Source organism: Poromitra crassiceps (assembly GCF_964638095.1).
Source record: "Poromitra crassiceps genome assembly, contig: HAP1_SCAFFOLD_483, whole genome shotgun sequence".
NCBI classification, from domain to species: Eukaryota; Metazoa; Chordata; class Actinopteri; order Beryciformes; family Melamphaidae; genus Poromitra; species Poromitra crassiceps.
In genome coordinates, this window is record NW_028151925.1 from 17448 (window position 1) to 36172 (window position 18725).

Consider the following 18725-nt stretch of genomic DNA (forward strand, 5'->3'; position numbering starts at 1 on the left):
GCTCTGTCGAGACCATGGCGCATTGATATGAATGGTGAACAGACCATTTGACTGAAACTACTTAGCTAGGTGTACATTATCACAAATTACTGGACACCCTGCAGCCAATCAGAATCCAGTATTCACCCAGACCATGGTATAATTAAGCAATATAGCATGAGAGCCAGTGTGTTGTGGCAAATATATCCCGCTGATCAGCTGTTATCCCACGAGGCTGCAGGCCGAGTGGGATAACTGCTGAGCAGCGGGATATATGCCACAACACACGCAGCTCGAGTGCTATATTGCTTTTATAAAACGGTTTCCAAGTATGATAATATAATAATAATAGTAATACTATAAGTCCGACTGCCATGGCATTCTGGTAGAGTCAGTTGAAACACTACTGTAAGGCGGGACCGCAAGAACGTGCGGGTGATTTGATTGGATCGTTCTGGCGACTGAAGTTGACATTGGCCAATCCTGGCGCTTGCTGAGAAGCTGAGAGCTTTCTGGAAAGCCCGACACGCAGCTCGAGCGCAGCGCTGCATTCTCAGCGCTTGCTGAGAAGCTGAGAGCTTTTCTGCAAAGCCCGACACCAACTAACGTTATGGGGTTAAATGCAGGTTTTTTTTGCAAAGAAGACATTAGCCCGCGTCTATTCTTGTACAAAACATAATTTTCTGCAAAGTATTAGTAAAGTTATAAGCGAAGATCGATTCACAAGGATCTGACAGCTGTCTCCGCCATTTGTTTTTTCTACATTGTCATTTGAGGTAACCAAAGCCTTTTAGTAAGAGAGTTGCCATGGCAACTCATAACCCATGGCCATGGGTTATTGGAGTGGGTTACGGGATTTATACAATGGCTGTGAACCAATCAGATTGCTTGATTTGAGAGAGCCGTTTTATAAGTAAGGGATAATGTATATATAGGCGGTGATTACGGGGGAAATAATGACCGACAGGTGATGATTGAGCCCGACGCGCAGCGGAGGGCTTAATAATTCACCTGAAGGTCATTATTTCCCAGTAATCACCGCCTCAATATACATTATCCCGCTTAGAACACGGCCTACAACTAAATCATTCAATAATCTGACAAAAATAATTATTCAAATAGATTTTTTAATAGCGTTTTCAACGACAAAGCGGTTTCATTCGTAATTGGCACACAAGACACCACAGCTGCAACTGGTTGGCCTAATTAGTAGTGTTTGCTGACAAAAAGCTCTTAATCAACTGATTAATCCAGGTGTGGCAGAGCAGCGGTCGGTTGTCGAGAAATAATGACCGGTGAATCTTGTTGATTGACCAATCAGAATCGAGTATTCAAGAGAGCCGTGTTCTAAATACCTTTAATCCGGCTTCCCACCCGCAGACAAGGCCAATTGTGACTGTATGGATGCCCGACCAAGCCGGAGGTAACGTGGGGGTTCGAACCCGCGACCCTCGTGTTGGTAGGCAGGGAATGTACCGCTGCACTACCCGCACACCCAGACAATCTAATTGTTTACACACAGACCATCGGCCCTGTTCATTGGACACTCACTGTCCTAGTAGCAGTTGCTGGAGTGCCGGATGTCCAGTGAAAGCATGGACAGGTCCGACCGAGACGGGTTCTGCTGTGCCTCCATGTCAGGAGAGTCCTGCATCATCTCCTCCATCTCCTCGATAACCTGCAGCAACACACAGTATAACATTGAGGGTCAATTCATGAATTAACTCAGCAATTCCAATTTAACTGAGGAACTGGAATTGGAAAAAAAATTACAGGAAACAGAATTGGAAATTAATTGGAATTTCAGTTTCTTTTCTCCATTCTGAGATTACACATAGTGTTATACTATATATTATCAATAGTGAATATCATAAAATGTTAAAGGTTCCTCATAGGCGATACTTGATGTATGACACGTAACCGTAATACAGAAATTATGATTGAATGCATTTATTTTGTTTAACTGTCTTTAATTTGAGTCATGATTAGTTGGATTTATAATGTTTAGCACAGTGGTTCTCAAACTTTTTCATGTCAACGACCCTTAAACGGACACAAATTAGACCACAGACCCCCATTTGATCATAATTGTCCCAGGGCCCCCCGATTTTTGCTTTGAGATGTTTACTACTGAAAGTGTACCAGCCGCTCCCTACACGCGCACAACGCACTGAGCATAGGAAACCAAGTGTCGCCCTAGGGCATCATCCAGAGCAGGAATACCACAGTCAAACAGACTGGGTGGATGCCCCGCAGTTTGGTAATGCCCCTTCTCAAATTTACTCTCCACACGGCCAGTTTAGCATTCCCTGTTTTGAACTGGCCACGGTGCCGCCTTAAAAGAAAGTTGTGGGATCTCCTTGTTAACTACATGCGACGCAGTAAACAAACTCACGTTTCCATCGGTCACATCTGTACATGTGTGAGATTCCTCCCACTCCCGCAAATATGTAACGTAGCCTACGTAAATACAGTGTTGTGTAGTGGAAGCCATCATCTTGCTCTATAATGATCAGAACGGGTGTTGTTCAGAAAGGGAGATAAACAGCGGACTTTTCAGTCCATCTTGCAACACACTATTTTTGTAGTTAAGCTACTTCTCTGCATAGGGCAGATACAAAATAAAGCACCTCTGCTTGTAACATGAAATAATTCAGGCATCTCAAGTAAAATATAACAAAATTACTATTGGTCTCACTCTGTCCATCTCTTTTTACAGTCTGACACACACACACACACACACACACACACACACACACACACACACACACACACACACACACACACACACACACACACACACACACACACACACACAATACATAATACATAATACATAATACATAATATATATATATATATATATATATATATATATATATATATATATACACATATACATATATATATATATATATATATATACTATACATACATATAATTTGTGAGTTTTTCTTGGGACGGGGCGGGGGCACAATGAAAACATTTACGCTTAGGGCACCCAAATGGCCAGCAGTGGCGCTGCCCATGACTAAAATAGTCATACATTGGGTTACTTATGGATGGAATTATAGTGAAAATAAACGATTCTCCTTTTTGCTGGGGCGCCCATGGAACCCGGAGCCCACTTTGAGAACCACTGGTAGCGAGTCGAGTCGAATTCAATTTTGTTACTCTTGTCATTCCAATTCAATTGTAAATTATGTTTCCTTACAGCTGGGTGACATTTCAATTCCAAGATTTGAATTTGAATTTACTATGCATTCTCAATTCAGTTCATGAATGGCCCGAAACCCTGATCAACCAAACCCAGTGAACGTCAGCCCAGTCAATGAATGTGTCTGAAACTTACCTGCTCTGCTGTGAAGAGCGGCTCCTCGCTGAGGCAGGAGACGATGATGGAGTGCATGTCCAGCTGCTCCCTCAGCCCCTCCTCGTCCAACAGCTCCGTGGCTCCATCACTCGCTCTCTGCCAAAGAGGATGGGGGGGATTGAATGAAAACCGTGAAGCTAGCACAATGAATATTTGAGATTTGTGGGATGAACTGAAAGGGCAGGAGAGGAGGGCTTGGATAGGAGGGGTAAATTAAAACATATATATGAGGCATGGAAGGGAGGGGTGTAGTCCTCCAACGCACCGGTTTCTCTTCCAGGTTGAACATGAGGACGTGGAGGGAGCGTGTTCGAGACTGTTTCCAGTCCACCGCCATCATCTTCCCATAGTTGTCCATTAAGGCGTTCCAGATTCTGTGGGGGGAATGAAAGAACACAACTCATGTCTTTTCCAACTTCTGATACCTTAATCTGAATACATAAATGTCCTGCTTTTAATAACATTTCAGTCAAGGCATATCCACAGAAATATCCCAATCAGATGAAGCCATTCTGATCAGTAGGTGAAAAGTATGACACACTTCCATAATGATAAAGCCACTGCTGCACTAACCTATTTTAGAGGACATTATTGTTTTAAACATCTGTTTATTGGTATTTTATAACAGACAGTAAGCAGTGTTATATAAATATGACAAAAACCGTGGAGAATTTGCACACACACACACACGCGCGCACACACACACACACACAGAACCCTGTTTGTGGTGACTGCACTGCATGACAGTGTGTGCTGTGCCCTGCAAGAGGAGAAACCGCCATCTTGAGTTCTGAAATGCGTGTTTCAACATTCCGAGTCCGACCGAGTGATCCTTTCTATCGACATTAAAGGAAGACATTCACATATTTCTGTACGTTTTGGTTACATAGTTTACAACCATTTTAACATAAGGCGCTTTCACACAGATCGCGCAATATTGCAGTTCAGAAGGCCCGCAAAGCCGGCAGCCTCGCCACAGAAATTGCTTTCACACACAGCCAAGTAGCACTGCCACATTCCCGTCCTGGGGTGTGCTTTCAGGTGGCAGCCACCACTCCCGGATTGAAAGGCGAGCGGAGGCATTTACACCCAGCTCCTCCTAGCCCAAATGAATATTTTCATAGGTTAGTGTAGCCTAGGCTACTGTATGATGAACAAATTCATTCAACAACCAAACATCGCCGATGTACGCCAGCCAACGACGTGCAGCTGTGGTCGTTAAGGATCAAAGTGATAAAACAGGAAAGTGTTGTCCACAGGCAGCATGGTAACAAGGCTTTCAATATTCATCTGATCGACTTTATGGATCACAGATGCACCATCATGTAGCCTATTAGGTACAAGCCTAATTCTTATCTTTTGGTTCCAGTTTTTTGTAAGGTGACCTTGGGTGTCTTGAAAAGCGCCTCCAAATAAAATGTATTATTATTATTATTTATCATCTCTGGCATGCGAAAAGAAAACACGACATTTCTGATCGGGAGGAGAGATGTGAAACATCGATTTAAAGAGTTACAGCTTAGCTTTTAGGTGATAGCTCAAACTCAATGTACTTCGGTGATATTTTAATTCCGTTTTACACAAGGTGCAAACTACTGCTCTTGACTTGTCCACTGTGCCATTTGGGTGTTATTTAAAGTAAAACGAGCCATTTAGAAGAGCATTGCTGTCTTTCTCTTCCATGCCTCCACAGGCAGAAGACAGGAAACGGCTGCGAACAGCTTGACTACAAGTACAGGTGCGACGAAGGGACAAAATAGCGGCATGCGATTAACGCGATTAAAAAAAAATAAGAAAAAATTCTCTGGTAAGAACTTTGTGGAGTGGTGTGACATCAACCACCTCCAGCTCAACATCAGAAGGACCACCAAGGAGATGGTGGTGGACTACCGGCGAAGTAAAGCAAGCATCACATGCTAGCTTGTCGGGAAGGGGGCTAAATACCGCTCCAAATTTAGGGTCAATTTTGGCAAGGGAAAAACAGACATGGCCATTTTCAAAGGGGTCCCTTGACCTCTCACCTCAAGAGATCTGAATGAGAATGGGTTCTATGGGTACCATTTAAAAAACGACATGCAACGCAGCTAGACCTAGCCAGAGCCGTGTATATAGAAGAGACGCGACATCTCCATTCACTCCAATGGACCAGTTTCTTACTCTCAAGAGTTCCAGGAAGTAAGGTCCTGGATTAAGCAGCACTGTCGAGTTGCAGCAAAATGGACAGTTTGTGTTGTACTTTGAAAAAAAAAATTTTTTATTTTTTTATCAAATTGTACATGATCAGCTTTATTTTAGCATTCAGAAGTAGCGCGAGACCCCTTCCTGGCTGTTCATTGGCTAATGAGTCTCGCATTTTGGTCCTCCGCTGACCACTCTCTCTCTAGAGCAGTGTTTCTCAACTTGTGGGTCGGGACCCACAAGTGGGTCGCGGGGCTGTTTTGAGTGGGTCACGGATGTGTGCATATGAAAATAAAGTTCTACTCATTGAGGATGCTGGCGTCTGCAGCCGAAATTACTTTCTTTCAGAGGCTGTAGCGGGCTTATTTTTAATCTTCCTAACCATGACTCTGGGATTGTCTATTGTGTATGTCTGTTTGTACGTTGTTGTATCCTAGGATATCTGGCCAATATCCTGTCTGTTATATGTGGGCACCCGGGCCCCCTATCATAAGCTTTAAATAGCTTCTTTGGGGTGACCCTTTCATGCATCCAATTACTGTAAATATATGTATGCAGCATGTACTGTATTCCATGTTATGATGTGTGAAATAAACTAAACTAAACTAAAGAGAAAGAGTGAAGGTACTGGTACCATATGAAACTAGAAGACCCTAAGCCTAAGGCATCCATTGGTACCAACATGCCATGCTAGCTTGTTGTGAAGGGAGCTAAATTAAGCTACAAAGTTAGCTACTAAATTCTGAAAATTGGGTCACGACTTGATGACTAAGGAAAACTGTGAGTCGTGAGGCTAGATCAGTTGAGAACCACTGCTCTAGACTCTCTAGCTAGACTGGACAGAGAGCAGCCAAAGATCCCACAGAACAGGAGCGGAGAGCAGACAGACCTCTCACTCTGCAGCAGATTCCAAAACCAAAGATTGCACAGCGACCAAAGATTGCGCAGCGAGAAGAGCTCTCACTCTGTCACAGTTTCCCAAACCTACAAATCACTCACTTTTTTAACAACTTAATACACTAAAAACTTAAACTAGTAAATTTAAAGACAGCACAGTAACATCATTGCTGATCTCTCACACGCACGCACGCACACGCACACACACACACACACACACACACACACACACACACACACACACACACACACACACAATCGCTAAGCCCCACCCCCATACATTCTGTAACTATCGTTCCATTTATAGACTTAATTCTCATATACCTGCAGAATGACACATTTCTTTAACTGCCATTTATTTACAGCAGCCACAAACGGATCAAGCTAAGCCTGATCCTCAAATCAAAAGGGATTTGACCTAAGAAACTTATTGTAGCGAATCAGTGTTACACATACAGTGGTGAGCAATGGAAGTGTCTCGACTACAGATAGGAACTGATGTGGGGGAGTGTTACTGGGGGGAACACTATGCTTGTGGGAGACTTCCGGGGGAGACTGAGCATGCGGGGGCAGTCTCCGGATACCGCCTAGAGAGAAGCAGCTAGCTATGAGCGTGACAACCGCCAAGAGTTGGAAATATGAATAACTGTGAATAAAGACCCCTGTACCAGCAAGCAGCCTCTGCCTCTTCAATACCAGGAACGCTACATTATATTTATACAGTAAAAAGTAGAACAAAGCTTACAATACAATACCAAAGCATAAACAATGAATCAACTAGGCCTACAATGGCTGGGTTTCCCAAAAGCTTCTTTGCGCTAAGAAGCTAATTTAACCCTTCTTAAGGCCCCCTTAAGAAGCAAACGCGTTTCCCAATTGCTTCTTTGCGAAGGCATGCGTTTCCCAAAAGCTTCTTAGCGCTAAGAAGCTTCTTTGACCCTTCTTAAGGCTCCCGTAAGAAGCCAACGAAGCCAACGTGTTTCCCGATTGCTTCTTAGCCTAAAATTATCTTCCAATTATCTTCCGTTAAGAAGGCTGCGTTTCCCAAAAGCTTCTTAGCGCTAAGATGATCTTTCGTTAAGAAGGTTTTGTAAGAAGGGTCTGGGGCATTCTTAACACCTTCTTAACGACAAAAATCCAGCCGCATCAGGCAAAAGGAGATACTTGTGTCCACTGTTCCTCTTGTGTTTTTCCCTTTTTCCTTTCTTTCATGCACCCTTTAGTGTTTAAAATTGGGGAACAATTGAAAATCTCCCCTCTATGTATGGTTACTTGTGTTTTAAATGTTTTACCGTAGGCTATATTCCTCTAATCAGAATGGATTCCTTTTATAATGTTGTGGATTTATATAGCACCTTTCGCAGAACCCAAGGTTGCCTAAATTCTGTAGTGTTTCTCTGTTTTGTTGTATGCTGTGTATATAAAGCAATTTGAACTGCAGTCCATGTCTGAAATAAATAATATTTAATAAAGTTTAACATGACCATGATTAGGTTATTCTACAACAGTGTTTCTCAACCACTGGGTCGTGGCCCACTGGTGGGCTCAGAGTGCCATCAAGTGGGCCGCAGAGGACCTCTCACATCGAGATGGTGGACAGCTCCAGTTAAGATGCTTCTTAAGAGCCTTCTATTTTTTTTTATTTTTCTCTTCTGTTATGAAGGCGTTTGGGAAACACTTCTTTGGAGCCTTCTTAACTCCTTAAGAAGCTTCTTAACGCCTTAAGAAGCTTCTTAACTCTTAAGAAGCTTCTTTGTTGGGAAACTCAGCCAATGTGTTTTAAGAGTATGTCTACACACAACATCCAACTGGGAAGATAACATGTCAAAGTAGCTTTTTGTGAAGTACACCATCATCTCCAACCAACACTGATCCAGCAGAGGAACAGAACAACATTTGGAAACAAAGCGATGATCAGTTGTGTGGGCTCACCCTCACTGTTAGTTGGCTATTGTTTGTTTGTCACCTAGTTAGTACTTGTCCATGCATCTTCAGGAGACTCAGAAAAGTGAACCCACCTGATTTATTCAAAGTTCTTGGAGTTCTTGGTCCTTCACCTTACTTCTTCACTGTACAGTTCTTTCAGATGGGAAACTCTGGTTGGCTGGATTTACCGCTACACTCATGCTGATGACATAGGCAGCAGTGTCTGGTCTGCTCCAATCACTGGTGCATGTGTCTGTTGCACAATCGTTGAGCCACACCTACCAGCAGTAATGAAGCCAGAGATTGTCTATTCTGAAGATGAAACGCTCAATAGTAAGTAAATATCAGACATGGGAGACACTTTGATCCAAGTCTCAAAGTCACAACTAATTGGGTCCAAAAGTCCCAAGTCATTTTGTTTTGGGCAAGTCAAGTTGAGTCCTTAGTTAAGGCAAGTCAAGTCACTTTCCCCCCCCGCCCAATATAGTGCAGTCTTACCTTCCTTAGTAGCTGTCTAATAGTGATATTATTGGCCAATTTATCTAACTGTTCAAAAAGTATGACAATTAATATAATTTGTATTATAATTAAATAAATGTAATCAAACAAAAGTCAAATAACTTTGTACTTGGTAACATAAGTGCCTTCTCCTTGAAAGGAAAAAAACATTCAGTGAGAGGAGTGTGATTGACAGCCAGTCATCCAATCATAACAATGCTCTAAGGAGGAGCATGAGTGAGTCATCCAATCATGACAATGTTATTTCCAGCTTGCGCTCAGATATCGGATAACTTTACACAGACAAGGTTGACAGTCTTAATATTTAAACTGAGCAAACAGGGATGTTTCCATTTTGACAAAACATCCACCACAGATTTTTTTTGTGATAGTGTTAAGTTTGTTTTTTTGATACATAAACATAGGACAACACAACAAAGAACTATAGAAACAATAACTATATGTGTGTACTTGTGTACTATGTGTGTACTTGAGAGCAAAGCTAACCGGAGCCCAATTCCTTGTAGTGTTTGCATACTTGGCCAATAAAGCTGATTCTGATCCACCCGCCACAGTAGGCTACATACTCTCATACGTACATAAATACATGCATATCCCCACTCCACCACAGATAGCAATTCAATGTTTACTCTTTTGTGTGGATTATCATGTGTCTCTTCAAGCCCCCCCTTTTTTTTTTTTTTACCAAAACCTTTACCACAGAGTGAGCAAATAAATTGTTTCTCACCTGTGTGGACTATCATGTGTCCATCCATTCTGCATCACTGTCTTCAGTCTCAGATTCAGCAGAGTCTGAAGTCTTGTCATCACTAGCTGTTTGTAAATTACTAGCTGGATATAAGTTCCTGGCTGGTTCTAATACTCCACAGTCCTCTCCATCAGCTTCTGTTTTCATCTGTTCAGTTGAGCTGCTGGCTAGAGGCTCTGCCTCTCTGCCCTCCTCAGTTTGGCTTTGATGAAGCTGTGAGGACAGAGGTTTCTCTTCATCATCTTCACGCTTCACAGGGACAGGAGTGAATGGGAACTTGGTGATATGGGCCGTCTCCAGCCCATGAAGCTGCTCTCCCTCCTGACTGGTGCAGAGTTCCTCCTGTTCCTCTTTAATGTGTGGGGGCTCTGGGTCCTCCTGGTCCAGACTGGAACTCCACTCCTCCTGCTGCTCAGCGGGGACGTCTCATTTAATAACCAACGGCTGCTGGATGTCTGGAGGCAAGGCTTCTCAGTCTGTGCAGCTTCTGGACTTTAGACATTTTCATTTTCATACAGCGACAGGAACGTTTCCTCCTGAACTATTTACTGACAAACGTAATCTCCAATAGCTTCACAGCTAAACTGACGTGAGCATTCAGCTGAGAGGAGCGTCTTCTTCCCAACATGTCGCATTACCGCCAACTACTTAAATCTGAATAAACTCTATTTGATGTCCTTTTCCCCAGGGCCATTCCCCATACTACTGTATAACTCTACTTTTCAAAATGTTTGCGAGAGCAATAGCATACTTATTTGGTCCTCGCGTCACCAGGCTCTTTTGAAGAGCCTGGTACCCGTGGTAGGATGACCCGCCCGTCGGTCCTGATCCTGATGTGTTCCAGTCCGCAGTGTTTTCGTTCCCCCATAGAAATGCAGCAGTAGGCAGCCTAACCTCGCCAGTCGCTACGAGTTAGAGAAAAAATAAGAAGCATGGACATAGGCTACCAAACAAAGCATTAGAAACTTGCCGGATCCATTACATCTTTGAAGCACTTTGGTTCCTACGTTCCGCCCAGGAAGACCCGCGTCTTCCGGTGGATCTTGCGCTTTGTGTGCATCAATGTTTTCGTTCCCCCATTTTACTGTTCTGACTAGTCTCTAGAACAGACGAGTTGGCTTCCGCAATTTTCAAATGCTTCCGCCATACCTGCATTCGCCGGATGTAGATGAGAGAGTCTGTTTTAAGAGACTAGTTTTGACCGGAACTGAATTCTCTGTCAAGTGATTTACACAAAAACATCAATCATTTTTGTTTTGAATGACTATTCAGAGAGGAAGTCTTCAGTTTGGCCAGTTTTATTGGAAGAGCATCGAAACTGAGAATGGAGAAGTTGTTTATCTGAAGCTGAATCAAGTAAAGTTTTGTTTTGAGTGCAAAATCACACCAATGTGTCTCAATACACTTTCCAATAAACAACAGAACGATCAAAATAATCAGTTAAAAGACAATGAACTGTGAATAATGAATAATACAATGAACATAACAAAAACACAGTTGAATAGAGGAAAATATTCAATCCAGGGTAGGATAGAGTAAGAGAAAGGACATAAAGCTAGGTTAATTAACTATCTAAAAAAATCAACAATACTGTCTCAATTCATGTACATTTTTATGGTTAGTTTTAAATTAATTAGTTTTAAATTAATTACACACTGTGTGTGTGTGTGTGTGTGTGTGTGTGTGTGTGTGTGTGTGTGTGTGTGTGTGTGTGTGTGTGTGTGTGTGTGTGTGTGTGTGTGTGTGTGTGTGTGTGTGTAGGGCTGGGTATCGCCACTGACTTCCCGATACGATTCCGATACACAAGGTCCCAAGCCGATTCGATATCGATATTTTAGTTACAATACCAGTTTTGCTTTGATAATGGAAGAGATTCTCAAAGAACTAATGCTGTAAATTGTACAAGGAACCCTCTAACCTGGTGCATTATTAAAAAATATTAATATTTACATTAAGAATTAACCATAAAGCAAGCAGTTACATCATGTAATTCTTTTTTATTTAAACATGACAACATAGTCATTCAACATCTTATCTTTCTTTACAGTCTTCTGTCTCTTTCTTTACAGTCTTCTGTGAGAAGCCAAACAAATTTAGATTTCCACTATACAACAGAATCATTGAACAGCAGCATGTTGTAAACAGTGTTTCATAAAGTATAAATGCTTTGTAAATAAAATCAAATACAGCTCATGAACATTTCCAGTTCACAAACATTATAGTGCAAACAGATTTGAGGTCTGTACATCTGTCTCATGGTGCATGCACAATGCACATGTAGCCTACACTTTTTATGTTTTTGTTTTAACTACAAACATAAATAAACGTCAACTTGAAACTATGTTTTAACTACCACACACAGCCTATAATATTATAGCCTATGTTTATATATATATATATATATATATATATATATATATATATATATATATATATATATATATATTGCATTTTAAAATATCGATACTGGGATTTATGTATCGATACTTGTTCCTTCACATGAATATCGATTCAATATCGATATATCGATTTTTTTAACCCAGCCCTAATTCAGTATATATATATATACTAGGGATGCACCGATATGAAAATTTTGGCCGATGCCGATAACCGATATTAACATTGCTGTTATAGCCGATAACCGATATTTACCGATGTCGATATGATCTGTATAAAACCACATTTTTATGATCATCACATTTTGTACATACTGAAAAACACATGTTAACACTGAATTTGAAAAAGTTACGCATTTCTTTATTTGCAAAGCCTTTGGAAAAGCCCATAAATCATAGATTTACTGCATTATTTCATATCAATGTGAAGAATTTGCCTGATAATGATAACCGATATTAACATTGCAACATCTGACCGATACCGATATGACCGATATGTTAAAAAATGACCAACATCGGCCGATACCGATATGATTGCCGATATATCGTGCATCCCTAATATATACACACACACACACACACACACACACACACACACACACACACTGTGTTTGTGTCTCTAATTAGGATGGTAATGGTTTCCCACATGTTGTTGTGGTGACAGAAAACATGAGGGTGTTTTCAGCTGTGAGCAGTATCTCCATTCTTTATACAAGTGCTTCTCTAATTGTTTGAGAGTTTTTGACCGTGGTTACACCATGTCTTTTCAAAGCGATTCCACCCACGCGCGTCATTTAAATGTTTAATTTGAGTTTGGATGTGTGGATGGATTTATTTTGTCCCCACTCATTACTTCCTGGAAAAATGGCATTTGGTGCATTTGAGCATGGGAGGTGTGCTTGAAGGTGGCCACAATACTCCCTGTGAAATCCAAACACAATGTGAACCAGGTAACCAGGTCATTCTGTGCCATGGCCAGTGTTGGGCAAGTTACTTTCAAAATGTAATATACTACATATTACTAGTCACTTTCATTGTAAAGTAATAAGTTACTTTACAATATTACTGTCTGTGTAGAGTAACTTGTTACTTATTACACTACTTTTGGATTACTTTCACCAAAACAACAGCAGCAGCAGAATGACATCGCCGCCCCGGGACCATCCTGAAAAATAATGTCAACTGTCTTGAAGTCAGTGTAAACAATCCAAGATTCTAAATGTTATTATTTTCCTTTGTTATTGTCATCTATAGTGGCTATTTGCATAAAAACACAGTTTGATTAGGAAATGATTGTATCTTTTTTTAAATATGTGCTTGGATTTAATAAAATGTAACTCAACTTGTAACTTGAGTTACTTGACAAAGTAACTGGTATAATATTACTGAAATCCTATAAGTAATAAGTTATATTACTGAGTTACTGGTAAAAGTAATATATTACATGTAATATGTTACTTTTGTAATGAGTTACCCCCAACACTGATGGCCAGTGTTGGGCAAGTTACTTTCAAAATGTAATATACTACATATTACTAGTCACTTTCAATTTGAAAGTAATAAGTTACTTTACAATATTACTGTCTGTGTAGAGTAACTTGTTACTTATTACACTACTTTTGGATTACTTTCACCAAAACAACAGCGGCAGCTGAACGACATCGCCGCCCCGGAACCATCCCGAAAAATAATTTCAACCGTCTTGAAGTCAGTGTAAACAATCAAAAATTCAAAATGTTATCATTTCCTTTGTTATTGTCATATATAGTGGTTATTTGCATAAAAACACACGGTTTGATTAGGAAATGATTTTATTTAAATATGTGCTTTGATTTTTTTTTTTAATCGATTTGTAACTTGAGTTACTTGACAAAGTAACTGGTATAATATTACTGAAATCCTATTGGTAATAAGTTATATTACTGAGTTACTGCTAAAAGTAATATATTACATGTAATATGTTACTTTTGTAATGACTTACCCCCAACACTGGCTATGGCACAGTAAGAAATGTAGGCCTATTTACTGTAGGCTATATCTCCTTACCCCTTTAAGGGGAGAGATATATACTGTATATAACTGAACCTTGCCCTTCAATCCTCCGGAGAAGCTCTGGCAAACAGAGACCAACGCAGAGGATGAGAAGTCCACAGAATGGTTCTTTAAAAAGAACAATTGCACCGCAGGCTAGAAATAGCACTACATTATCAAGGCAAAAGGCCATGGACCAAATAACTGATGAGCTGTTTTCATCCAGACGACAGCTCTGCTGTGATGATAAGAGTTCAGTCAGTTTCCAGCACAAGCAAGAAGAGAGCTATGATGAGAATGAGCACTTTATAGCTCCATATCTAAATGAGAACAAAACAGTGAAGGATGTTGAACCAGAACGAAAATAACATCCAACCACGACTGCTGTATTAAAACAGAAAACCAGAGAAGAAACACTGATTTCAAAACTTGAGAATACATTGTCTTCATAAGAAAGGTTATATTAATAATGTATTTTGTCTGACTCTTATATCTCCGTCAAAATGATGGCATTTGGATAAAATGTCCTTGCAAGTCAAGAGACCGTTATAAATGAACTCTAAATAAATCTATGCTTCAAAAAAAAGTCAAACCGTGTTGATTTTTGTCTCTGCAAACATACATAATTACCATGTTGCACCATAGAACTGTATGTCTACAATAGAAAAGCGTGAACGGTTTTATTGTCTATACTCTAGGGAGGGCAGTGCTTCTCAAATGGGGGTCCGGGGACCCCCAGGGGTCCTTGAGGGGGTTCCAGGGGTCCCCAGTCAAAAGGGGGGTCATTTATTTTCACTATAATTCCATTCATAAGTAACACAATGACTATTTTGGTCATGGGTTTTATACACTTTCTGTAATAAAACATCTAAAAGCATCAATCTTATTATCATATGGGGGACCGTGGGACAAAATCCTATCAAATGGGGGTCTGTGGTCTAATTTTTCTCACTTTAGGGGTCCTTCATGTGAAACAATTTGAGAACCACTGATCTAGGGTTATGTCTACAATACACTCAAGTGTAATTCTCTGTTGACACACTAGATGGTGCCATCATACAGCTAGCATACAGGGCCATGAATTAAAGGTATGATTTCATACTCTATAGATAGATGGTAACATTTAGCCTACTTAGGTCACAGTAAAACAGCAATTTATTTCCTAACATTTACACTATACAAAATACATCATTACAAATATTTCACACTGACAAAAATATATTATTAGCATTGTATCCAAATAAAAAATAAAAACTGGGAACAAAAAACAAGACTTTTTACAGTCCCACAAGAGACACAAAGGTCAATTGTTTTCATAGAAAACGTGGAATTTCAGTGCTGATTTTTCAGTGTGTGATGCATTGACAGTGTGTTAAAACTGATCACAATAAAAATACACAATCCATCACTGATCACTGGATGAACGTGTGTGTGTGTGTGTGTGTGTGTGTGTGTGTGTGTGTGAGGAGAGACATGGCGATTGTAGCTTAATTGGCTTAATGCTTCAGGTCAAAGGAGGGAAGAAGTTGACAGAAGGCCGAGGTCCTGCTCGTGTCTTCATGAAGAAGTCCCAATACCCTGTAGGTGGAGCAGAAGTGGTCGCCCCAAAGGCAACGCTTCAAGGAGTCTTTCCCAAGATGGCCGACCGCGTGCGGCCTAGTGTCCGTGTTGACGCTGCTGGTTGTACTGGTGGTTGTATTGGTGAAGTTGGTGGTGGTAGAAAGCACGATATGGGCAGTTCCCCTTCATCACAAAGTGTTGAAACGTAGGCCTCATGGACATATCTGACGAGAGAGCACAGAACACAATTACCATCTCTAGCCATACCAATACACCTGCTGTCAGAACACAATTACCATCTCTAGCCATACCTATACACCTGAGAGCACAGAACACAATTACCATCTCTAGCCATACCTATACACCTGAGAGCACAGAACACAATTACCATCTCTAGCCATACCTATACACCTGAGAGCACAGAACACAATTACCATCTCTAGCCATACCTATACACCTGCTGTCAGAACAGCTGCAGACACAAGGCATAACCAGACACACCTCAGCTGGGGCTGCACGATATGCAAATCATCATCATATTGGGATTATACTAACAAATGTTGCAATTGCGCTATGCGATATGATTTTAGTGGGAATGGTAATTTTTCTATTTCATTTTCACTTCAAATAATTTACAATAAGGTGTCTGGCGGTTCCGCGCGTCGCACATTTGCTTCGTTGCTCAGCGGGGGGAGCTGTGCGAGCAGCTAGAAATTAGCACGCAAAGCGCCTGGTATTTCTAGTATAATGTGATGTGATTTTTACTGGAGTATGAACCAAACATGCATGTTCCCTCACGCCTGGAGAAGAGGATTTATAAGCCGGGGCATACCACACGGATGTGACGTCATTCAACCGCCACATCCCAGTTTGTTTGCGTTTCCCAGTTACAAAGGAATGCACCATGTTGTATGCAAGCGTTCTTGAAAGGAGTTGCAGTCGCGTGTTATTTCCCTGTTCTATCCACGGTACTTCAGAAGTTTAATTACAAACACAAGACTCGTATGTGCGGAAGATATTATCACGAATATATCAAGTGGAACTGCCGCTCCGTTTAACTCTGGGGAGAAGAAGCTCCTCTCTTATGGGACTCAGGTTTAGCTGTGAAGCTAACGACATTAGCTGTGACGCTATTGGAGCTTTGAGTGAGTACGTTTGTCAGTAATAGTTCTGGAGGAAAGGTTCCTGTCACTGTGTGAAAATGAAAAAGACTCATGTCCAGAAGCTGCACAGAGAAGCCTTGTCTCCAGACATCATTCAAGAAGAGGTTCCCACTGAGCAGCAGGAGTGGAGCCCCAGTCTGGACCAGGAGGACCCAGAGCCCCCACACATGAAGGAGGAACACTGGATCAGTCAGGAGGGAGAGCAGCTTCAGGAGGACCCAGAGCCCCCACACATTAAAGAGGAACAGGCAGAACTCTGGGTCAGTCAAGAGGGAAAGCAGCTTCAGGAGGACCCAGAGCCCCCACACATTAAAGAGGAACAGGCAGAACTCTGGGTCAGTCAGGAGGGAGAGCAGCTTCAAGGGCTGGAGGAGGCTGATATCACCAAGTTCCCATTCACTCTCTACACTGTGCATGTGAAGAGTGAAGATGAGGAAGAGAAACCTCAGTGCCCACAGCTTCATCAAAGCCAAACTGAGGAGAACAGAGAGGAGCCTCTAGCCAGTAGCTCAAATGAACAGATGAAAACAGAAGCTGGTACCAAGCTGGTACCAAGCAGCTACCAAACCTGGTTTGGTAGCTGCACTGCCGCCAACCGGAAGACCCTGCAGCGCATCGTGAAAGCAGCCAGGAAGATCATTGGTGCCTCCCTCCCCTCCCTCCTGGAGATCTACAACACTCGCCTGGGTCGCAAAGCCACTAACATTGTGTGCGACCCCACCCATCCCTCTCATGGACTTTTCTGCCTGCTTCCGTCTGGGAGAAGATATCGGAGCCTCCGGGCCCGCACCACCAGACTAGCTAACAGCTTTGTCCACCAGGCTGTCAGGCTGTTAAACTCTCTTCCCTCTCTTCCCTCTGCCCCCAGTCTGGACTGTTAACTTTTCATTGTACAACTCCCCTCTCTTCCCTCTGCCCCCAGTCTGGACTTGAACCCATATCCTCACTCAGCACCAGTCACTTTATGCAAAACTACTATGTCGCTTTGTTCATTTTATTGCACTTTTCTGCCATCACTATTTGCACTATCTGACTTTTATTACAGTGATTACAGTGACCTTATTATGACCCCTATGGTAGTATTTTATTGTATGTTTTTTTAATCTAATTTATCTTCGTATTTTATGTCATGTGTTGTCTCCTATCTGTATATTGAGTGCACCGTGGATCGTGAGATACAGAATTTCGATGCTCTGTATGTCTTGTACATATGGTAGTGATTGACAATAAAATTGACTTTGACTTTGGTGGAGAGGACTGTGGAGTATCAGAACCAGCCAGGAACTTAGATCAAGCTAGTAGTTTACAACCAGCTAGTGATGACAAGACTTCAGACTCTTCTGGACCTGAGACTGAAGGCACTGATGAAAAATGGATGGGAACTAGTGAACCTCAGTCAGGGTTAGACTCACAAAGAAACAGTAAGTTCATCTACCCAAATCGCTCATTTATAGCGTTGTGAAATGTCGGGTGCATGGCGGGCGTGGATCTATAAATAGCACGAAATAATTTGCGCGGATTTATGGCGGGCGGACGGTTCATGCATACACACAGATTAGGGTGGCATAAAAGCTCATCCGAGCATCTCTACTGTGTACCTTTTGACATCTTCCCAGGTGATGGAGTCTTGAGAGAAGGGGTCCTCCTAATAAATAAATAAATAAACAAATAAAGGCTGCACTAAAATTACAATGTGGGAGGTAAAACCCAACAATGCCCCTTCATAATCTTACCTTTATCAGGCCAATGGCAGAAGCTGGTCTGAGGCGCAGGCTTCGTGGTGGAGCGGGAGAGTCAGGAGGCAACTCTGGGATCAGGTGAACTCCAAATGAAACCCGCTTCTTCTTCAGTCGCGGACTTGCTTCAAGTTCTCCACGTTCTCCACTTCTCTTACGTTTTTTGGCCGTCTCACATTTTTCTGAAGAATGAATTGAAAAGATGATTATTGTACATCA

At 41.7% G+C, this 18725-nt stretch overlaps 1 pseudogene across 1 annotated transcript; it reads right to left on the reverse strand.

Annotated features, from left to right (window-relative positions):
- Nucleotides 1-1534: 1534 nt before the first annotated feature.
- On the reverse strand, nt 1535-8522 carry LOC310771266 (fasciculation and elongation protein zeta-2 pseudogene; annotated as a pseudogene). Its single transcript has 4 exons — nt 8446-8522; nt 3618-3726; nt 3332-3448; nt 1535-1657 (listed from the first exon to the last, which is right to left on the reverse strand). The product of its transcript is annotated as a fasciculation and elongation protein zeta-2 pseudogene (transcript).
- Nucleotides 8523-18725: the final 10203 nt, after the last annotated feature.